This window comes from Macaca nemestrina, chromosome 16, assembly GCF_043159975.1.
Source record: "Macaca nemestrina isolate mMacNem1 chromosome 16, mMacNem.hap1, whole genome shotgun sequence".
Lineage (NCBI taxonomy): Eukaryota > Metazoa > Chordata > Mammalia > Primates > Cercopithecidae > Macaca > Macaca nemestrina.
This window is the reverse complement of record NC_092140.1, coordinates 50,735,043-50,759,953: the sequence shown is the minus strand read 5'-3', so window position 1 is coordinate 50,759,953 and position 24,911 is coordinate 50,735,043. Positions and strand designations below refer to the sequence as shown.

Here is a 24,911-nt window from a genome sequence, read left to right as displayed (position 1 = left end):
ACAAGGCCAGCCCTTATGAAAGGGTGAGAAAGTTGACCACATTTCTTGGGAGAATCTGCTAAGTCACATGGGAAGGGTTTTGGCTACAGAGAAGGAAATAATCATAGCCTTTTTTCTTTTTTCAAGATAGTAAATCTGATATGAAAATAAATGTACATTTTGAATAAACATAATAATGCTTTTCTATTTTCACATTTGATATCTAAGGCCATATCATGTGCATGAAAACTAAATGGGCTGGAATTCATAGAATCTGTGAATTTTGTTTAATCTAGTTCTCAATTATGATAAATACATGAGAGAACTATAAAATTTGTAAGTAAATTTCCAGTTTTGTCTTCCATTTCTGCAACTTTTTATACCAACATTAAATACTCATTATTCCTTCAATGGGCTTCTCATTTATTTCTTTACTTATGCTCTATACTTTAGGCCCACATAAAACTTAATGATGTATGAGCATAGCCTAAACATCCCCTTTGTTTCAAATTCTGTTTTCTCTAGAACAAAGTCACATGTCTGGAATCTCAATCTGACTTTTTTCTTTTTGTAATTTCTTTGTCATATTAATGTATATAACTTTTGATATAAAATCATTTCCATTTCAAATATTGCTTGTGTGTGTTTCTTCTCTTTGTTATTAGAGAAGTTTTTAATAGAAAACATTTTACTCACCAATTTTTTATTACTACAGTGAGATAATTTTTTTTATTAGAAGCCTACAAAGGTAAGAATATTAGTAAACATTGGCAGAATGTTTCAACATAATTGTAAAAGCTTTAAAGTGGTTGAAGCAAAGTAAATAATTTAGGAGAATGAGGTAAGCAGAAAAGGAAATGTCTACATGGCTACAGAGGGAGATTTTAACAGAAATAAGCCAGAATTTTACCCTCCCCCCAAACACAGACACATGAAACTCTAAAACAATTAGAAACTAAAGGCATGGGTAATTGGGACTTCAAAGGTGATGCGAGTCTAATTATTATTTCAGTTTAATAGGTGACAACAATGACATTTAAGGAGGTTAAGTGACTGCCATAGGTTTCACATCAATAGTAATTTGTGAGACTTGTATTAGATCTTCAGATTCAACATCTGGAGTTTAAGAAAAGCTTTCTTTTACTTTGGAAATCACTTTCCAACAATAGCTAGATCTATTAATTTTACTTAAACAGCGTATTTACCTTCCACTCTCTATTATCCTGTATCATGTATTCTAACTTTTCTTATATGTTCAATTATAATATATTTCTCAAAGGTTTTAATGGCATAACAATAAAAGGATGGCAGGAATTTAGAAAAAGAAAATTCTCTGTATGATCCCAGACAAGTTAATGACTTTGATAATCAACTGATTCAATTGTAACATGAGAAAAATTAAACTATTATAAACTGAATGACTGCCCCTCCCCCAAACCCATATGTTGAAGCCCTAACCCCCAGTGTGACAGAATTTGGATATAAAGTCTTTGGAGGTTAGATCAGATGAGGTCACGAGGATGGAGCACTTATAATAATGGTGTCAGTGTCCTTTCAAGCAAAGACTCCATATGGCTTGCCTTCTATGCATGCACAAAAAGGAAGTCATGTGAGCACCAGTGAAAAGGCAGCAGCAGTCAATAAGCCAGAAAGAGAGGCAGAACCTGACTATACTGACATCCAGACATCCAGGTTTCAGACTTCTAGCCTCCAAAACTGTGAGAAAATAAATTGCTATCATGTAAGCAACTCAGACTACAACACTTCGTTGTGACAGTCTGAACTGACCAATACAAAGTACTAATCCATGTAAGAATTAACTGAAGGAAAAGAATAAACAGTTGACTTTTCTTCAATCTTGTTGGTAAATATATGCAGGGAAATGATGGATATGAATAAAAAAAGTTATAAAAATAGTAACCACAGCATTATATAAGTAACCCTGCCACAGGCATGCCATGTTTGTATTATTTATAATAAACTGTATTCTAACATAAGCATTTATTCTAATTTGCAAATAAAGATTGTGCAGAGAAGAGTTAATGTAGCAGGCTGGAGACTGATATCCTTAGAAATAACTGTTCTTATGGTTGTCTTTTAGATGATCTGGGAACATGGATTACAGGAGAGTTCCTACCATTCCCAAAATTTATAAGAGAAACTATTATACCTAAACTTTTTTTGAAAACAGTATGGTTTTTGACAAATACCTACTTACCTTCTCAAAACTGGGAATTTTGATATATACAAAGCAAAGAGTGCCTACGTGACCAACCCCAGTAAAAACCCTGGGCACTGAGTCTCTAATGAACTAATTAGAATATGCTAATGAATGAACTAATAAAATATTGATAGACAATATTTCATACGTATATGAAATATTTCATATTTCAATATTTCAGTATTTTATATGTCATAACTCATTGTTGGAGGTTATAGGCCTGTGTGACTCCACTGTGAGTGGACTTTTGGATACTTGTACCTAGTTTCTTGTAAAGTTTTCTGCAATCACCTTTTACTTTTGCAGATTTAGCTTTGTATCTTTTTGCTGCATTTAATAATAGCCATGAATATAACTATATGCTAAGTTCACTGAGACTTCCTAGCAAATTGCTAGTCCTGGGATAAGTCTTAGGGACCACTGATATAGGCTCAGGGAGCATAATTTATTTTCCCTCCCCATTTTACCTGATTGAAAGAATCTGTGATGTGAAAACTCACACGGCCGGGCGCGGTGGCTCAAGCCTGTAATCCCAGCACTTTGGGAGGCCGAGACGGGTGGATCACAAGGTCAGGAGATTGAGACCTTCCTGGCTAGCCCGGTGAAACCCCGTCTCTACTAAAAAAATACAAAAAACTAGCCGGGCGAGGTGGCAGGTGCCTGTAGTCCCAGCTACTCTGGAGGCTGAGGCAGGAGAATGGCATAAACCCGGGAGGCAGAGCTTGCAGTGAGCTGAGATCCGGCCACTGCACTCAAGCCTGGGCGACAGAGCGAGACACCGTCTCAAAAAAAAAAAAAAAAAAAAAAAGGAAAACTCACAAGTAATAGAGAGAAAAGAAAAAATAGTATTGAAAAAATAGTATTAATATTACCATGAAGCTACTTGGGAGCTCAAAGGTGCAGTGAGTCAGGATTCCTCCACTGCACTCCAGTCTGGGAAACAGAGTGAGACCTTGTCTTTAAAAAAGTATTTAATTAATTCATTTAATATTAACATGAAGAAGAAAAATATATTATTACCTGAATCAAGATCATGTTTGGCATACCTCAGTTTATCTTTAAATTACACAAGTTCAGTTTCACTTAACAACCTTTTATTTAAAGGTGTGTATCAAAAAGATAGAAAACCAAATCAAGTTTATTTAAAAATACTACATCAGTCCCTCTTTCATCACTTCCTCCAGAGTATTCAAAGACTGTTTGAATCTCTTTGAAAGTTTCTAAGATCTTGGTTTATGAATTTGGGTTCTCCTGTGGTGGCTGCATATAAATTTAAGACAGTTAGGTCTTCTTGTTGAATTGAACCCTTCACCAGTATGTAATGCCCTTCTTTATCTTTTTTGATCTTTGTTAAAGTCTATTTTGTCTGAAATTAGAATTGCAATCTCTGCATTTTTTTTCTGTTTTCCATTTGCTTGGTAGATTTTTCTTCATCTCTTTATTTTGAACTTATGTGTGTCACTGCATGTGACATAGGTCTCTTGAAGACAGCATACTATTGGGTCTTGCTTCTTTATCAAACTTGCAAATATGTACCTTTGAATTGGGGCATTTAGCTCGTTTACATACAAGGTTCTATTGATATGTGTGGATTTGATCTTGTTATCATAATGTAAGCTATTAACTATGCAGATTGTTTTGTGTGATTGCTTCATATTGTCACTGGTCTGTGAACATAAGTGTGCTTTTGTAGTGGCTGGTCTTCCACTTCCATATTTAGTGCTTCTTTCCAAAGGTGCTGTAAGGCAAGTTAATTGATAACAAATTCCCTCAGCATTTCCTTGTCTGAAAAGTATCTTATTTTATCTTTTCTTATTAAGCTTAGTTTGGCTGGATGTGAAATTTTGGGTTGCAATTTCTTCAATTTGAAAATGTTGAATATTGGCACCCAATATCTTCTGCATTGTAAGGAGATACCTTCTCACACCAGTAAGAATGGCTATTACTAAAAAGTCAAAAAATAACAAGGCTGACAAGGTTGCAGAGAAAAAGAAAGATTTACACACTGTTGATGAGAGTGTAAATTAGTTCTACCATTGTGGCAAATGGTGTGGCAATTCCTTGGCGACCTAAGAACAGAACTACCATTCAGCCCAGCAATCCCTTTACTGTGTATACACCCAAAGGAATACAAATTATTCTATCACAAAGATACATGCACACGTATGTTCATTGCAGCACTATTCATGACAGCAAAGACATGGTATCAACCTAAATGTCCAGCAATAACAGATGGGATATAGAAAATGTTGTATATATACACCATAGAATACTCTGCAACCAAAAACAAAACAAAACAAAAACAAAAACAAAACAAGATTACTTTGCAGGAATATGGATGGAGCTGGAGGTCATTGTCCTTAGAAAACTAACGTAGCAACAGAAAACCAAATACTAGAAGTTCTCACTTAAAAGTTGAGCTAACTGATGAGAACACAGGGACAAATAGAGGGTAATATCAGACACTAGAAGCTGTCAGAGGATGGAGGTAGGGAGTGGATTAGGAAAAATAACTAATGAGCACTAAGCTTAATACCTGAGTGACAAAATCTAATCGGTACAACAAACCTGTGATGCAAGTTTACCTATGTAACAAATCTGCACATTTACCCCTGAATTTAGAATAAAAGTTAAAACAAAATTTAAAAAAGAATATTTAAGAGGAATTTAGAGGGTCCAGTTACTTGTTATAAATTTTAACTCCAGAGAAAGCAAATACTTTCCTTTCCTTGGTCTTCTTCTTCTAATTTTCTATAAGAATTCTCATTGGACAGGAATAGAGAAGAGCACATGAGCTTATCTTAGTCTCACATTTATGGAATACTTTATTTTTCTCTATTTTCTTCAAGTTCTGTTTTCCCTGAATGCTATTCTCTTTTCTGCGAAGACATTCATCTCTTTTCTGCAAAGGCATTTCTGTGAAGACATTCATCATCATCAGGTATTTTAAGCTTGGGTAACACCAATTTTGTGGCCTATAAATATGAGCTAATCTCTTTGGGCATAAAGACCAGAGCAATGAAGTTTGCATGGATAAGACCTAAGGCCAGCAGACAAAGAGGACACCTATTTGAGAATATCAGGTCTCAGTAAATATACTGATTGTATTATGTGCCTGTGCTCTGGACATAGGTGTACTGAAGAAAGGCATATAGGTATAAATGGGAAGGAGAAAATAATCATTGTGAGAGGAAAATCAGTAAGAATATGGAAAAACTAAACCAAAACAAAGGGAAACTTCTGCTATGGAAGTTTCCTTGTACTGCTTTCACCTACTTCATGTTCTTTTCTGTCAAAGATTAAAGAAGGCCTTTTACAATCAAATAGCTATGGCCCAATAACAAATTAAAATTTGCTGATGACATAATATTTACTTCTAATTATGATTTACATAATTTATTTATTAAACAAATATTTTTCAAGCCACCACATTTTGCTAGATAGTAAGAACACAGTGTTAAGCAAAATTTAGTTCATTTAACTATGTATTGGTTTTAAGAAATCGAAATAGATCACTTTAACACAAATTATTTGGCTGATACTAAAGCTGCCATATAAAAGTGTTCTGCTTTTCTAGTGGATGTTTTCATAAGAAAATTAATAATATATTTATATTGTGTTTTTAATATGCTTTGCATTTAAAAGAGGAAAACTGTTTCCTTCATAAAAGATGAGAAGATAAGTGATATGAAAACTTGTAATTAAGATGACCTTGGTTCTAAAGTTATTAACTAAATATTGGATTTGTTCAGAAATTAAGATATAATACAGGTCCTTGGATTAAGAATGTTTGCCATCATTCATTATTCCATAATTGAGGTCATTGGACTTGTAAATGTACTATGGCAAAATTAATTCACCAATGCAATATCTAAAATCCTTTAATTCTGTACTTGGAAGTTTGAAAATATGTCTTTCCATATCTTGAAATCCTTAAATTGAGTATTATGTGTATGTATAAATGCAAATAGTATATAAGTCATAAAATTGAATATTAACATTGGCTAAAGTTTAAAGAAAAATGACAAATTAAATTGGTAGCTGGTTATGATAATGTTTATGCTTTTAGATTTTATAATGATAGAGAATATTTAGTTTACTATGTCATCTTTTAATTTGGAAATTTTTTTTAATTATGGAGACAGTATGGGGAATTTTATCTCACTTATACTTTGCTCTTAATTATAGTATGCATAATGTTCTTAAAAACTGTTAACTAGGGTTAGGCTAATGTGCTAATAGATTATTTGATAAATCATTATTATTATAATTTTAGATAGTTATTAATCTATTCTTGCTCAGACTTCTTTGATTAAAACTTCCCTTTAGATATGATTTTATATGTTTAGATCACTCTGCCATTTGAACTTTATTAAATTAAGAGAATTTTAGGTACAAGCTAATATGTTGGGTTGATTGGGAAAATGACTACAAGTTTCAATTTTCAATATTAATGTCATCTGCAAATCCTCTCATCAAGAGTTTGAACGTATTTTCTCACTCTTAGTTAGCCTAGGCTGGCTTTTCTTTTCTTGAGCTAATAAGAGTTATAGTATGCTAGTTGCAAGCAGTCCTAGAGTCTTCACACATTTCCATTTTCTATTGAAACCAACATGAGAACAAGTCTGGGCTAAGTTGTTAAAAAACAACAGTGTAGGTGGATCAGAAATAAATTGTTCAACTGAGGACATCCTTGCACAGTTAGGCCACAGCCAAATCAATTCGTGGCAGACAGAAACCTGAGGCCAGATTAACTGAGTCTGCCCTAGCAATCTCACAAACCTATCAGACTAATGAGAAATAAGTGTTTTTGTTTTAAGTCGCTGAGATTTGTGGTCTTTTATTACAGAGTGATATTTAAGTGGTATGGCTAGGAAACCTATTTTTTTGTATAAATATTATACTAATAATAAAAATTGGAAAATTATTTTAGAAATTGCTTCTGTGAGTGCAATAGTGAGATTCTGCTGACACATTTGTTATTAAGCACAAGTCTTAATTTCTTTAAAATTTTGCATTTAAGATGAGTTTTAAATTAAAATATTTTTCATCAAAGAACTGTAATAGATTCTAATAAATGATACGCATAGAATGAAAAACTCAATAAATAAAATTAAGAACCTAATGAATGGATTTAAAACACATTATACGTAGTTAATAAGATAGGTAATAAAGGACTGAAAAAAGAAAGAAATGTCCAGAGTAAAGGATAGTACAGAGTCATAGGAGGTAGAATCAAAATAGCAAACACACTGGTAATTGAGTGCCAGGAAAAGAGGAGGAAGAAAATAAATCAGCATCAATATTTGATGACCTTTTGCATGAAAGGTTCATGAAATTGATGTAAGGCATAAAACTATGAATATAAAAACCACTATAAATACTAAGCAGGATAAATAGCAAAAGAAAAATATTCTGACACATGACACTATGCAACTATTAAAGATCAAATATGAGAATAAAAATAATAAAAACCAGCCATGAAAATTTGCATAAGGTAAAAAAGACTAATTATTTTAATGCTAATTGGTTTTAAAAATGAAGAAACTGATCTTTCAATGTCATGTGTAATTTATTAAGGCAAATATTCCAAATAAGAGAACAGGGATTAAAAGCCATGTATACCCAGCTCAAAAGTTCATGTGCTTTTCACTGCCCTGCCTTCCCCCACTTCACATATTCCCAACTTCCACAGATTACTTGACTTAAATTGGTTTCTTTAGTTGTACGTAAGCTGAATAAATGATATGTTTTTATCTTTAACGTCTTTGCATTTTTCTGGTTGTTGTCCATCTTAAATACATGTAATCTAATTGTACGCTACATGACTTCAAATTGTGTGCAGAGAGACATCAAGTAAGTGCTGTGGCTAATTAAATCTAAAATGGTTTAATAAAACATAAAATTCTCATTATGATCACGATTATCATCACCCTCATCATCAGAAAATAGAAGTGCAATGCCTGTACGAACATGATATATCTTGTTAGGGTTATAATATGCAAATTTAGACTGGCTTGATTTGGATTCTAATTTCTTCTATCACTGGCATTGAGCTTTGAAGATGTCACATAATCCTTATGTTTTTCCTTCTATAAAATAGGAAAAGTAAAAATGATTTCCTCACTGCATAATTTTGTTAAATAAACAAAATATTCCATATAAACCAATTGTTGCAGTGTCTAGTACGGGAAAACCACAAAATAATTGTTAATAAAAATAAATATTACTATTTAAACCAAAAAGTCTAGTCTTGAGAGTTTATAAAGTGATACCGAAAATCTTAAGAGCACATTAAGGCTTTTTCAAAAATGAAAAAATTTGAGTAAATATAAAAGTTCTGACAATCGCATTTGTACAGGCAGTACATTTTGCAGAATGAATTTATACATAGAAAAAGAGTTTGGAAAAACTATTTAACATCATTTTTACCTTGAAAAATCTTCAGCTCTCCAAAAGTGATTTCACCAATTTTTGGTTTAATTTAGGGAATTTTCACTACAAAAATACTTGTGAAAAACTCAGGATAAATGATACTACTTTAGTCATTTTTACACAACATTCAACATATATGTTAAATGTACTTGACGTTTTAAAATTTATCTGTATATATCTTGTAGCATAAAGAGGATGTCAATGTCAAATCTGTCCCATTTATATCTAGAAAACAATCAGAAGACCTTAACATTTTCAAAGTATATAAATGTATTCTATTAAAGATAAACTTGAGAATATATGAATAAATATGATAGACTCAAAGCAAATAAATTACATCACCTTATAAAACACAAAGAATGTAGAATTATGCTGAAATTAATATAGAAAACCTGAAGCAACAATAGATGAAAAACAAGCTTTATCCATGTCTATTTGATGTCACTTTACTGTGACAATAACTTTAATACATAATGGAAAACAATGCTGCCTTCAGATGGCAATACATCATCATGAAGCTTTATTATTTGACTAAAAGAAGTGATTTTATTTCATTAAATTTTGTCCCTAAGACATGGTCACTCCACACAACCTTAGTTTAGCAGTCACTATTATCAAACTCAAGGAAATTATAACAACATTTATGCATCTCTCTTGACAATAGTTTTATGTAAGGAATAATTAGTTAAAGACTCTATTATTAAAAAGCAGACATCTAAAAGAATTCTCAGATGCATTGCAGCATAATTTCTCACCACTTGATACAAATAAAATACAAGTTTTCAGGAGAAGCATGCCTTTTACTGCCCCAGGGAACAGAGAAGCCACATTCAAAGGAACTCTTCCTTTGGGATTGCATCCAAGAGTGGCAGACAAATCTTTTACACTTGTGAAAAAAGAAAAAAAAAAAAGTCCAAAGAGCTCCTGCTTATACATTCACACTTAATAAATCCAATTTTAGGCATATCCCTATTAAAATGAGAACAAATCCCCTGAAACTTTCACTCCTCACTCTCTTCACTCTTCAATGTCTTTATTTTAGACTTCCGTTTAGATTTTTGAATAAAGTTCAGCTTCTGCTAATTTAGTGTGCCGTGTTTAAAAAAAAAATAGTGCTAGTGCATTAACATAGAAAGCATATTTGCAAACATTCAACACACCACACTTATTCAGTAACCTCTGGGCATAGGAACTACCTGCGATTTTATTTTTTTATTTCCCAAGAGATATTGCTGGGTAAATTTTCTTAGCATCACATGGATATTTATTTTCTTGCTAACATATGATCAACAACTATCTTTTAAATAAAACTTTTTTTTTGCAATTTAAATAAGCAAGAATACATGAATACAATTACACTGAAAAAACAAAATGGCAAAATGTTTTATTCATCCACTAGACAAATACATATTGGGTGCCTACTGTGTGCCAGGATATTTCAGATTCTTGGGAGACAACAAAACAAGCATAAATCTTGCTCACCTGGGAGCATATCGAACATGGCCAAGAGAGATAAATTACTCAACAGGAAAATGTAGAACACTGCCAGAGTTTGTACTTTTTTTAGTTGTAATGGAAAGCTACTGGAATGTGTTAAGCAAAGGAGGAACAGGGAATGACTTAGGTTCATGGAGAATCATTCCTGCTCCTTTGTGGTAAGAATGGAAATGAAGAAAGCAGCAAGGAGACGATTACGGAGGTCCAGGTATGAGATGATAGTGATCATTAGAAAGTAGGCACCAAGGTTAGTGGGGGTGATCATATAAAGTGGTCAGATGTAGTATGTTCATGTAGGAGGTAATCTCTTAAAATGTTTATGTCTTGAATATATTTATCTTTTTAATAAATGTGTGAAAATTTGGGTAGTTCCCAAATTATCAGATAGAGGAATGTTTTAAACTACAGAGATGGTTACAACCTGTTGGTTAATTTGCATCTTATAGTAATTAATCACTTCAAGCTATGTAAAAAACAGTTTTTATAGTTTTTAATTTTTTTCATTGTGAACATAGTAAGTGGAAAATATTTAACTGACAATCAACTACTTTTGAAAACAAGTATTACTTTTGAAGTAATCATATTTGAATATGAGTTAACAATGATAGTTTTGTATTTTAAATATATATCTATGCGCATTATTAAATAATATTTAAAGACTAAAGTCTTTAAAATTTGTAACTTCTTTGAAAACATACAATTTTAACCTATTAAAATATTCGGTGGATACATAGTTGAGAATAGCAAATACATAGTAAATACTGGCTGGGCGCGGTGGCTTAGGCGTGTAATCCCAGCACTTTGGGAGGCTGAGGTGGGCGGATCACAAGGTCAGGAGATCAAGACCATCCTGGCTAACACGGTGAAAGCCTGTTTCTACCAAAAATACAAAAAAATTAGCCGGGTTTGGTGGCGGGCGCCTGTAGCACCGGCTACTTTGGAGGCTGAGGCAGGAGAATGGCGTGAACCCGGGAGGCCGAGCTTCCAGTGAGCCGAGATCGCGCCACTGCACTCCAGTCTGGGCGACAGAGGGAGACTCCGTCTCTAATAATAATAATAATAATAATAATAATAAATAGCAAATTCCTGTTCAACTACCTCAGTTGAAGAATCCCAACTATTTCTTGCCATATAATTAGAGAGAATGAAACACATTGACACAAGAAAGTGTAAAGTACAAAGGAGTGTATTATTTTATGATTCTGATAGGAAAATGACTATATGGGCAATTATTTGGCATGCACTAGTAAGCTGAACCAAATTTTTATTCATTAAAAATGGCAGTTTCTTAAAATGTTAAGTTTGGTATTTGACCCTCTATAATGTAGTGTTTTGGTTTTTTTTTTTTTTTTTTTTTTAATACATTAAGTTCTCGAATACATGTGCAGAACGTGCAGGTTTGTTACATAGGTATACAGGTGCCATGGTGGTTTGCTGCACCCATCAACCTGTCATCTCTGTTAGGTATTTGTCCTAATGCTATCCCTCCCTTAGCCCCCCACCTGCCAACAGGCCCCAATGTGTGATGTTCCACTCCCTGTGTCCATGTGTTCTCATTGTTCAATTCCCACTTATGAATGAGAACATGCGGTGTTTGGTTTTCTGTTCCTGTGTTAGTTTGCTAAGAATGATGGTTTCCAGCTTCATCCATGTCCCTGCAAAAAAAACATGAGCCCATCCTTTATTATGGCTACATAGTGGTGTGTATGTGCCACATTTGCTTTATCCAATGTGTCATTGATGGGCATTTGGGTTGGTTCCAAGTCTTTGCTATTTTGAAAAGTGCTGCAATTAACATGTGTGCATTTGTCTTTATAGTACAATGATTTATAATCATTTGGGTATATACCCAGTAATGAGATTGCTGAGTCAAATGGTATTTCTGTTTCTAGATCCTTGAGGAATCACCACACTGTCTTCCACATGGTTGAACTAATTTATACTCCCACCAACAGTGTAAAAGTCTTCCTATTTCTCCACATCCTCTCCAGCATCTGTTGTTTCCTGACTTTATAATGATCACCATTCTAACTGGCATGAGAAATTATCTCATTGTGGTTTTGATTTGCATGTCTCTAATGACCAATGATGATGAGCTTTTAATCTTTTATTTTTTATTCCTTATACTTTAAGTTCTGGGATACAAGTGCAGAACGTGCAGGTTTGTTACATAGGCATACACGTGCCATAGTGTATGCATCCATCAACCCGTCATCTACATTAGGTATTTCTCCTAATGCTATCCCTATCCTAGCCTCCCACCTCCCTACAGGCCTTGGTATGTGATATTCCACTCCCTGTGCCCATGTACTCTCATTGTTGAACTCCCATTTATGAGCCAGAACATGTGGTGTTTGGTTTTCTGTTCCCCTGTTAGTTTGCTGAGAATGACCGTTTCCGGCTTCATCCATGTACCAGCAAATGATTCATCCTTTTTATGGCTGCAGAGCATTCCATGGTGTATATGTGCCACATTTTCTTTATCCAGTCTATCGTTGATGGACATTTGGATTGGTTCCATGTCTTTGCCATTGTGAACAGTGCGGCAATAAACATACGTGTGCATGTGTCTTTATAGTAGAATTATTTATAATCCTTTGGGTATATACCTAGTAATGGGATTTGTGGGTCAAACAGTATTTCTGGTTCCAGATCCTTGAGGAATCGCCACACTGTCTTCTGCAATGGTCGAACTAATTTACATTCCCATCAACAGTGTAAAAGCCTTCCTATTTATCCACATCCTCTCCAGCATCTGTTGTTTCCTGACTTTTTAAAGATCGCCCTTCTAACTGGTATGAGATGATATCTCATTGTGGATTTTATTTGCATTTTTCTAGTGATCAGAGATGCTGAGCTTTTTTTTCATGTTTTTTGGCCACATAAATGTCTGCTTTTGAGAAGTGTCTGTTCATATCCTTTACCCACTTTTTGATGTCTTTTTTTTTTTTTTTTTTTTTTTTTTTGTAAATTTGTTTACATTTCTTGTGTATTCTGGATAGTCGACCTTTGTCAGATGGATAGATTGCAAACATTTTCTCCCATTCTGCAGGCTGCCTGTTTACCCTGGTGACAGTTTCTTTTGCTGTGCAGAAGTTCTTTCGTTTAATTAGATTCAGTTTGTCAATTTTGGCTTTCTTTGCCATTGGTTTTGGTGTTTTCGTCATGAAGACTTTGCCCCTGCCTATGTCCTGAATGGTATTGCCTAGGTTTTATTCTAGGGTTTTTATGGTTTTAGGTTTTACATTTAAGTCTTTAATCCATCTTGAGTTAATTTTGTATAAAGTGTAAGGAAGGGGTCCAGTTTTCCCGACACCATTTATTAAGTAGAAATCCCTCCCCATTGCTTGTATTTGTCAGGTTTGTCAAAGGTCAGATGGTTGTAGATGTGTGGTATTATTTCTGAGGCCTCTGTTCTGCCATTGGTCTGTATATCTGTTTTGGTACCAGCACCATGCTGTTTTGGTTACTGTAGCTTTGTAGTGTAGTTCAAAGTTAGGTAGTATAATGCTTCCAGTTTCGTTCTTATTTCTTAGGATTGTCCTGGCTTTACAGGTTCTGTTTTGGTTACATATGAAAATTAAAGTAGTCTTGTCTAATTCTGTGAAGAAAGTCAATGGTAGTTTGATGGGGATAGCATTGAATTTATAAATTACTTTGGGCAATATGACCGTTTTCATGAATTGATTCTTCCTGTCCATGAGCATGCAATATTATTACATTTGTTTGTGTCCTCTTTAATTTCATTGAGTAGTTGTTTGTAGTTCTCCTTGAAGAGGTCCTTCACATCCCTTGTAAGTTGTATTCCTAGGTATTTTATTCTCTTTGCAGCAATTGTGAATGAGAGTTCATTCATGATTTGGCTGTTTGTCTATTACTGGTGTATAGGAATTTGTGTGATTTTTGCACATGGATTTTGTATTCTGAGACTTTGATCAAGTTACTTATCAGCTCAAGGAGACATTGGGCTGAGATGATGGGGTTTTCTAAATATAAAATCATGTGGTCTGCAAATAGAGACAACTGGACTTCCTCTTTTCCTAACTGAATACCCTTTATTTCTTTTTCTTGCCTGATTGCCCTGGCCAGAACTTCCAATACTGTGTTGAATAGGAGTGGTGAGAGAGGGCATCCTTGTCTTGTGCTGGTTTTCAAAGGGAATGCTTCCAGTTTTTGCCCATTCAGTATGATATTGGCTGTGGGTTTGTCATAAATAGTTATTATTTTTAGATATGTTCCTTCAATACCTAGTTTATTGAAAGTTTTTAACATGAAGTGGTGTTGTATTTTATTGAAGGCCTTTTTCTCATGTATTGAGATAATCATGTTGCTTTTGTCATTGGTTCTGTTTACATGATGGATTATATTTATTGATTTGTATATGTTGAACCACCCTTGCATCCCAAGGATGAAGCTTACTCGATTGTGGTCGATAAGCTTTTTGATGTGCTGCTCAATTCAGTTTGCCAATATTTTATTGAGAATTTTTGCATCAATGTTCATCAGGGATATTGGCCTGAAATTTTGTTTGTCGTGTCTCTGCCGGGTTTTGGTGTCAGGATGATGCTAGCCTCATAAAATGAGTTAGAGAGGAGTATCTCTTTTTCATTTGCTAGAATAGTTTCAGAAGGGATGGTACTAGCTCCTCTTTGTACCTCTGGTAGAGAAGATGGGTGTGAATCCATCTGGTCATGGGCTTTTTTGTTTGTTTGTTTGTTTGTAGGCTATTAATACTGCCTCAATTTCAGAACCTGTTATTGGTCCATGCAGAGATTCAACTTCTTCGTGGTTTAGTCTTGGGAGGGTGTATGTGTCCAGAAATTTATTCATTTCTTCTAGATTTTCTAGTTTATTTGCTCACAGGTTTTTATAGAATACTCTGATGATAGTTTGTATTTCTGTGGGATCAGTGGAGATATCCCCTTTATAATTTTGTATTGTGTCAATTTGATTCTTCTCTTTTTTATTCTTTATTAGTCTGGCTATCAGTCTATCTCTTTTGTTAAATTTTCAAAAAAACGGCTCTTGGATTCAATGATTTTTTGAAGGGTTTTTCGTGTCTCTATCTCCTTCAATTCTGTTCTGATCTTAGTTATTTCTTGTCCTCTGCTAGTTGTTGAATTTGTTTGCTCTTGCTTCTCTAGTTCTTTTAATTGTGATGTTAGGGTGTTGATTTTAGATATGTCCTGTTTTCTCCTGTGGTCATTTAGTGCTATAAATTTCCCTGTAAACACTGCTTTAGCTGTTTCTCAGAGATTCTGGTATGTTGCATTTTGTTCTCAATGGTTTCAAATAACTTATTTATGTCTGCCTTCATTTCGTTATTTACCCAGTGGAGCAGGTTGTTCAGTTTCCATGTAGTTGTGCAGTTTTGAGTGAGTTTCTTAATCCTGAGTTCTAATTTGATTGCATTGTGGTTTGAGAGACTGTTTGTTATGATTTCTGTTCTTTTGCATTTGCTGAGGATTGTTTTACTTCCAATTATGTGGTCAGTTTTAGAATAAGTGCTATGTGGTGCTGAGAAGAATGCATATTCTGTTGACCTAAGGTGGAGAGTGCTGTAGATGTCTACTAGTTTCACTTGGTCCAGAGCTGAGTTCAAGTCATGAATATCCTTGTTAATTTTGTCTAATATTGACAGTGGGCTGTTAAGATCTCCCACTATTATTGTGTGGCAGTCTAAGTCTCTGTGTAGGTATCTAAGAACTTGCTTTACAAATCTGGGTGCTCCTGTATTGGGTTCATATATATTTAGGATAGTTAGCTCTTCTTGTTGCATTGATCCCTTTACCATTATGTAAGCCCTTCTTTGTCTTTTTTGATCTTTGTTGATTTAAAGTCTGTTTTATTACAGGTTAGGATTGCAACCTCTGCTTTTTTTTTTTCTTTCCATCTGCCTAGTAAATATTCCTCCATCCCTTTAATTTGAGTCTATGTGTGTCTTTGCATGTGTGATGGGTCTCCTGAATATAGCACATCAATGGGTTTTGACTATTTATCCAATTTGCCAGTCTGTGTCCTTTAATTGGGGCATTTAACCCATTTACATTTATGGTTAATATTGTTGTGTGTGAATCTTATCCTGTCATTATGATGCCAACTGGTTATTTCGCCCGTTAGTTGATGCAGTTTCTTCATAGCATCGATGGTCTTTACAACTTGGTATGTTTTTGCTGTGGCTGGTACTGGATTTTTCTTTCCATATTTAGTGCTTTCTTCACAAGCTCTTTTAAGGAAGGTCTGGTGGTGACAAAATCTCTCAGCATGTCTGCAAATGATTTTATTTCTCCTTCACTTATGAAACTTAGTTTGGCTGGATATGAAATTTTGGATTGAAAATTCTTTAAGAATGCTGAGTATTGGCCCCCACTCTCTTCTGGCTTGTAGGGTCTCTGCAGAGAGATCTGCTGTTAGTCTGATGGGCTTACCTTTGTGGGTAACCCAACCTTTCTCTCTGGCTGCCCTTAACATGTTTTCCTTCGTTTCAACCTTGGCAGATCTGATGATTATGTGTCTTGGAATTGCTCTTCTCAAGGAGTATCTTTGTGGTGTTCTCTGTTTTTCCTGAATTTGAATGTTGGCCTGTCTTGCTAGGTTGGGAAAGTTCTCCTGGATGATATCCTGAAGAGTGTTTTCCAACTTGGTTCAATTCTCCCCATCACTTTCAGATACACCAATCAAACGTAGGTTTTGTCTTTTCACATAGCCCCATATTTCTTGGAAACTTTGCTTGTTCCTTTTAATTTTTTTTTTCTCTAATCTTGTCTTCACACTTTATTTCATTAAGTTGATCTTCAGTCTCTGATATCCTTTATTCTGATTGATTAATTTGGCTCTTGATATTTGTGTATGCCTTACAAAGTTCTCCTCCCGTGTTTTTCAACTCCATCAGGTCATTGATGTTCTTCTCTAAACTCTTATTGTAGTTAGCAGTTCCTCTAACCTTTTTTCAAGGTTCTTAGCTTCCTTGCATTGGGTTAGAACTTGGAGGAGTTTGCTATTATCCACCTTCTGAAGCCTGCTACTGTTCATTAGTCAAACTCATTCTTCATCCAGCTGTGTTCCCTTGCTGACAAGGAGTTGTGATCCTTTGGAGGAGAGGAAGCATTCTGGTTTTTGGAATTTTCAACCTTTTTGCAGTGGTTTTTCCTCATCTTCATGAATTTATCTACCTTTCATCTTTGATGTTGGTGACCTTCAAATGGAGTTTCTGTGTGGACATCCTTTTTGTTGATGTTGATGCTATTCCTTTCTGTTTGCTAGTTTTCCTTCTATCAGTCAGGCCCTTCTTCTGCAGGTCTGCTGGAATTTGCTGGAGGTCCACTGCAGACCCTCTTTGCCTGGGTATCACCAGCAGAGGCTGCAGAACAGCAAAGATTGCTGCCTGTTCCTTCCCCTGGAAGCTTTGTCCCAAAGAGGCACCTGCCAGATGCCAGCAAGAGCTCTCCTGTATGATGTGTCTGTCAACCCCTGCTGGGAGGTGTATGTCAAGTCCTGCTGGGAGGTGTCTCCCAGTCAGGAGGCACAAGGGTCAGGGACCCACTTGAGTAGGCAATCTGTCCCTTAGCAGAGCTTGAGCCCTGTGCTGGGAGATCAGCTGCTCTCTTCAGAGCTGGCAGGCAGGAATGTTAAAGTCTGCTGAAGCTGTGCCCACAGTTGCTCCTTCTCCTGGGTTCTCTGTCCCAGGGAGATGAGAGTTTTATCTATAAGCCCCTGACTAGGGCTGCTGCCTTTCTTTCACAGATGCCCTGTCCAGAGAGGAGGAATCTAGAGAGGCAGTCTGGCTACAGAGGCTTTGCAGAGCTCCAGTGTGCTCCACTCAGTTCAAACATTGTGGCAGCTTTGTTTACCCTGTGAGGGGAAAACTACCTACTGAAGTCTCAGTAATGGTGGATGCCCTTCCCCTGATGACGCTCCAGTGTCCCAGGTCGACTTCAGACTGCTGTGCTGATAGCCAGAATTTCAAGTCAGTGGATCTTAGCTTGCCAGACTCCATGGGGGTGGGATCTGCTGAGCTAGATCACTTGGCTTCCTGACTTCAGCACCCTTTCCAGGGGAGTGAATGGTTTTGTCTCACTGGTATTCCAGGTGCCACTGGAGTATGAAAAAAAAAAAAAAAAGTTGTTGTCTGACCAAATGGCTGCCCAGTTTTGCACTTGAAACGCAATGCCCTGATGGCATAGGCACCCAAGGTAATCTCCTGGAGGTTGCTAAGACTGTGGGAAAAGCATAGTATCTGGGCTGGAGTGCATTGTTCCTCATGTCACAGTACCTCACAGCTTCCCTTGGTTAGGGGAGGGATTTCTGACCCCTTGTGGTTCTGGGGTGAGGTGACTCCCCACCCTGCTTTGGCTTGCCCTCCATGGGCTGCACCCACTGTCTAACCAGTCCCAGTGGATGAGCTGGGCATCTCAGTTAGAAATGCAGAAATCTTCTGTGTTGATCTCGCTGGGAACTGCAGACTGGAACTGTTCCTATTTGGCCATCTTACTAGTCATCTCTTCTATAATATAGTTTTTAGAAATTCTTTCTAATTTGAACTTGCATATATTCTAGACATTTCATTCCTAGATATTTATGCTCACACGAAGATTTACGGACAATGTTTTATAGCTTTATTTGTAAAGCACCAAATTGGAAATATTCCAAATATCCATCAACAGGTAAATTAATAAACGAATTGAATACCTATACAAAATACTATTTAGACATTTTTTAAAGTGTTGATTAACACCAAACTGTGAATAAATATGAAAACAAAAACATGTTAGTAAAATAAACCCCACGAAGTGAGTACATAATGTGAGATTCCACTTATATAAAATGCTTAAAAAAAGAAAAAGAAACTATAATGACAGAAAGGAAAATAATAGTTGCAGAAAGGAGAGGTGGTAGGACTCTATATGAATTACAAAAGAAGATACTCTTGGGGCTGGTGGGTATACTTATCAATTTAATTGCAATGTTTATTTGAGTGGCTTATATGCATATCAATTCAACAAATTAAAGACTTGCTGCACTGATTATTTTATGTCAATTAAACCTCAACAAAAATATTAGAATGTATCAACCAGCATGTTAAATATTACTAGAAGGAAGCACTTTTCAAAGGATTAATATAAGGGATTATAGTAAATCCTAACATTAAATAAGTTTTTATTATTATACTGTATATTCTTTCATATTATTATGTTTTATTTTTGCTTACGTTTTGGCTCTTTGAAATCTGTTAGCAAACTAGATATGGGAAATTTGCTAACTATTTTTAAAATTGCTTCATAATTCTGGAGTCAGTAAATAAATGGGGTATAAATACAAACCATATGGGATTTTTGAAATATACTGTCATGCTCACTTTGGCAGCACTTATATTAAAATTGGAACAATACAGAGAAAACTAGCATGGCTGCTGCACCAAGATGACACACACATCTGTGAAGCATTCCATATTTTTACTGGAATAGCCAGTTTAGAGAGAAACATAACTGACCTGATGGAACTGAGAAACACAACATGAGAAATTCACAGTATCAATAGCAGAATAGATTAAATGGACAAAAGAATCTCAGAGCTTGAAGACTATCTTTCTGAAATAAGATGGACAGACAAAAATAGAGAAAAAATAATGAAAAGGAATGAGCAAAACCTCTGAGAAATGTGGGACTATGTAAAAAGACTGAACCTACAACTGATTGGGCTGCTTGAAAGAGACAGAGAGGACAGAACCAAATTGGAAAACATACTTTAGGATATCCTCCAAGAGAACTTCCCCAACCTAGCAAGACAGGCCAAGATTCAAATTCAGGAAATCTAGGGAGCCCCAGAAAGATACTTCACAAGAAGGTCAACGCCAAGACACATAATCATCAGATCCTCCAAGGTTGAAATGAAAGAAAAAATGTTACAGGCATCCAGAGAGAAAGTCTGGGTCACCTACAAAGTGAAATCCATCAGACCTCCCAGTGTAAACCTTACAAGACAGAAGCAATTTGAGGCCAATATTCAACATCCTTAGAAAAAAGAATTTCCAACCCAGAATTTCATATCCAGCCCAACTAAGTTTCATAAGTGAAGGAGAAATACGATTATTTTCAGACAAGCAAATGATGAGGGAATAAGTCACCACCAGGCTTGCCTTGCTAGAGCTCCTGAAGGAAGCACTAAATATGAAAAGGAAAAACTGTTAGTAGCCACTACAAAAACATACTGAAGTACACAGACCACTACACTATGAAGCAACCACATAAATAAGTCTGTAAAATAACCAGCTTTGGTTATTATGACAAGATCAAACTCACACATAGCAATATTAACATTAAATGTAAATGAGCTAAATGTCCCAATTAAAAGACATAGAATGGTAAGCTGGATGGAGTCAAAACCTGTTGGTATGCCATCTTCAAGAGACCCATCTCACATGCAACGACACACATAGGCTCAAAATGAAGGGATTGAGAAAAATTTACCAAGCAAATGGAGAACAGAAAAAAGCAAGGGTTGCAAACCTACTTTCTGACAAAACAAATTTTAAACCAACAAAGATCAGAAAAGACAAAGAAAGTCCCTATATAATGGTAAAGGATTCAATTCAACAAGAAGAGCTAACTATTCCTAAAAATATGTATACCCAATAAAGGAGAACCTAGATTTATAAAGCAAGTTCTTAGAGACCTACAAAGAGATGTAGACTCCCACATAATTATAGTGGGAGACTTTAATGCCACACTGACCATGTTAGACGGAACATCAAAACAGAAAATAAACAAAAATACTTAGGACCTGAACTTAGCTCTGGATCAAGCAGATCTGCTCGATATATACAGACCTCTTCACCCCACAAATAACAGGATATACATTCTTCTCATTGTCATATACACTTACTCTAAAATTGATCACATAATCTGAGGTAAAACACTCTTCAGCAAATGCAGAAGAACTGAAATCATAACAGTCTCTCAGATCAAAACAAAATCAAATTAGAACTCAAGACTAAAAAATTCACTTAGAAACACAAAACTACATGGAAATTGAGCAAGCTGTTCCTGAATGACTTGTGGGTAAATAATGAAATTAAGGCAGAAATCAAGAAGTTCTTTGACACTAATGAGAACAAAGAGAAAATATGTCAGAATATCTGCAATGGAGCTAAAGTAGTGTTATGAAGGAAATTTGTAGCACTGAACACTTACATCAAAAAGCTAGGATGATCTCGTATTAACAACCTAACATCACAACTAAAAGAACTAGAAAACCAAGAGCAAACAAACCCAAAGAAGGTGGAATGTAAACAATAACCAAGATCAGAGTGGAACTGAAAGATAAAGACATGAAAATTCCTTCAACAAATCAATGAATCCAAGAGGTTTTCTTTTTTTCTTTTTTTTTTGGAAAACAACAAACAAACAAACAATAAAATAGACTACTAGCTAGACTAATAAAGAAGAAAAGAGAGAAGAATCAAGTAGACACAATCAGAAACGATAAGGGGGATATCACCAATGACCCCACAGTAAAGCAAACAACCATCAGAGAATACTATAAACACCTGTATGCACGTAAATTAGAAAATCTAGAAGAAATTGATAAATTCCTGAATATGTACATCCTCCCAAGACTGAATCAGAAAGAAATTGAAACCCTGGGTAGACCAATAATAAGTTCTGAAATTGAGTCAGTAATAAGTAGTCTACCAACCAAAAAAGCCCAGGACCACATGGATTTACAACTGAATTCTACCAGGGGTACAAAGAAAACCTGGTACCATTTCTACTGAAGCTATTCCATAAAGTTGAAAAGGAGGGACTCCTCCATAACTAATTTTATGAAGCCAACATCATTCTGATACAAGAAACCTGATCGTGATACACCAAAAATAGGAAACTTCAGGCTAATATCCCAGATTAACACTGATGCAAATATCTTTAATAAATACTGGCAAACCAAATCCAGCAGCACATCAAAAAGCTTATCCATCATATTCAAGTTGGTTTCATCCCTGGGGTGCAAGGGTGGTTTAACATATTAAAATAAATAAATATAATTCATCATATAAACGGAGCTAAAAACAAAAACCAGATGATTTTCTCAATAAATGCAGAAAAGACCTTTGATAAAATTCAGCATCACTTTATCTCAAAAATTCTCAATAAACTAAGTTTGAAAGGAATATATCTCAAGATAATAAGAACCACATATAACAAACCCACATCAAATATCATACTTAATGGGCAAAAACTGGAAGCATTCCCCCTTGAAAACCATCAGAGGACAAAGATGCATCCTCTTACCAATCCTATTCAAAATAGTATTGGAAGTTTTGACCCGGGCAATCAGACAAGAGAAAGAAAAAAAAAAACGGGGGTATTCAAATAGGGAGAAAGAATGTCAAATTATCTTTATTTGCAGATGGCCCTATATCAAGAAAATTCCATTGTCTCAGCCAAAAAACTTCTTAAGCTAATAAAAAACTTAAGCAAGTCTCAGGATACAAAATCAATGTACAAAAATCACCAGCATTCCAATACACCAACAACAGGCAAGAAGAGAGCCAAATCAGGAATAAACTGTGATACACAATTGTTACAAAAGGAATAAAATATCTAGGAACAAGGCTAATAAGGGCAGTGAAGGACCTTTTCAAGTATTACAAACTATTGCTCAAGGAAATCAAAGAAGACACAAACAAATGGAAAAACGTTCCATGCCCATGAATGGGAAGAATCAATATTGTAAAAATGGCCATACTGCCCAAAGTAATTTATAGGTTCAATGCTGTTCCCATTGAACCACCATTGACGTCCTTCACAGAACTGAAAGAAACTATTATAAAATTCATATGGAGTAAAAAAGGAGCCTGAATAGCCAAGACAATCCTAAGCAAAAAGAATAAAGCTGGAGGCATCACGCTACTTGATTTCAAACTATACTACAAGGCTACCATAACCAAAATAGCATGGTACAAAAACAGACACATACACAAATGGAACAGAATAGAGACCTCAGAAATAAAACCACACACCTATAACTATCTGATCATCAAAAAACCTGACAAAAACAATCACTGAGGAAAAGATTACCTATTTAATAAATGATGCTGGAAAAACTGGCTAGCCATATGCCGCAAATTGAAACTAGACCCCTTCCTTATACTTTATGCAAAAATTAACTCAAGAGGCATTAAAGACTTAAATGTAAAACTGGAAACTATAAAAACCCTTAAAAAAGTTCTAGGCAATACCATTCAAGACACTGGCACAAGCAAAGATTTCATGACGAAAATGCCAAAAGCAATTTCAAAAGCAAAATTTGACAAATGGGATCTAAGTAACTAAAGAGCTTCTGCACAGCAAAAGAAAGTATCATCAGAGTGAACAGGCAGCCTACACAATGGGAGAATATTTTTGCAATCTATCCATCTGACAAAGCTTTAATATGGAAAGTCTATAAGAAACTTAAGCAAACTTACAAGAAAAAAGCAAACAACCCCATTAAAAAGTGGGCAAAGAACATGAACAGACACTTTTCAAAGGAAGACATACATGTGGTCAACAAACATGAAAAAAAAAATCTCAACATCACTGATCATTAGAGAAATGCAAATCAAAACCACAATGAGATACCATCTCATGCCAGTCATAATGGCAATTATTGAAAAGTCAAGAAACAACAGAAGCTGGTGAGACTGTGGGGAAAAAGGAACACTTTTACACAGTTGGTGGGAATGTAAAAAAAAGCCATTGTGGAAGACAGTGTGGCAATTCCTCAAAAATCTAGAGTTAGATATATTATTTGACCCAGCAATCCCATTACTGAGTATATACCCAAAGGAATATAAATTATTCTATTATAAAGATACATGTACACATATATTTATTGCAGCACTATTCACAATAACAACGATATGGAATCAACACAAATGCCCATCAATTATAGACTGAATAAAGTTAATGTGATACATATACACCATGGAATACAAGGGAACAAAATCCATAAAAGGGAACAAAATCTTGTCCTTCGGAAGGACATGGACAGAGCTGGAAGCTGTCATTCTCAGCAAACTTTTGCAGGAACAGAAAGCCAAACGCTAATGTTCTCACTGAAAAGTGGGAGCTGAACAGTCAGAACACATGGACACACAGTGGGGATAGCTACACATATTGGTGCCTGTCAGGGGAGTTGTGCGGGAAGGAAGCTCATCAGGAAGAATAACTAATGGATTCTGGGCTTAATACTTAGGTAATGGGATGATCTGTGCAGCAAATCACCATGGCACACATTCACCTATGTAACAAACCACATATCCTGCACATGTACTCCGCAACTTAAAATAAAAGTGAAAGGAAAAAAAAAAAAAGAAAATGTAACCAAATTAAATTTAAATTAAATGATTTAAATTAAATAAAAATGATTTAGTTACACCATTTGATTAAAAGATTGAATCAAATAAGATCTAGTATTTGATGGCACAGTATGGTGACTACTGTCAATGATAATTTACCATGCATTTAAAAATAACTAAAGCATTATAATTGGGTTCTTTGTAACACAAAGAAAGGATAAATGTCTGAGGTAATGAATACCCCATTTACTCTGCTGTGATTATTATGCATGGTATGCCTCCATCAAAAGATCTCATGTACCCCATAAATGTACACATCTAACATGTACCCACAAAAATTAAAAGTAAAACTTATTTAAAAAGACAAAAAATAATGCCTATTCCCCTGTCTTTTGTATATTTAAATAAGTGACATACAATAAATATAAATAATGAACAAAG

At 35.2% G+C, this 24,911-nt stretch overlaps 1 long non-coding RNA gene and 1 other non-coding gene across 2 annotated transcripts in view; both read left to right on the top strand.

Annotated features, from left to right (window-relative positions):
• Positions 1–10,090: 10,090 nt before the first annotated feature.
• LOC105495755 (uncharacterized) overlaps positions 10,091–24,911 on the top strand; it is a 69,885-nt gene continuing 55,064 nt past the window's right edge. The window contains exon 1 of the long non-coding RNA XR_011614751.1: positions 10,091–10,340. This is a non-coding gene — a long non-coding RNA (uncharacterized lncRNA). The remainder of the gene's footprint in view (positions 10,341–24,911) is intronic.
• LOC112429193 (U6 spliceosomal RNA) lies at positions 19,480–19,586 on the top strand. The gene has a single exon (XR_003021342.2). It is a non-coding gene; the product is annotated as a U6 spliceosomal RNA (small nuclear RNA).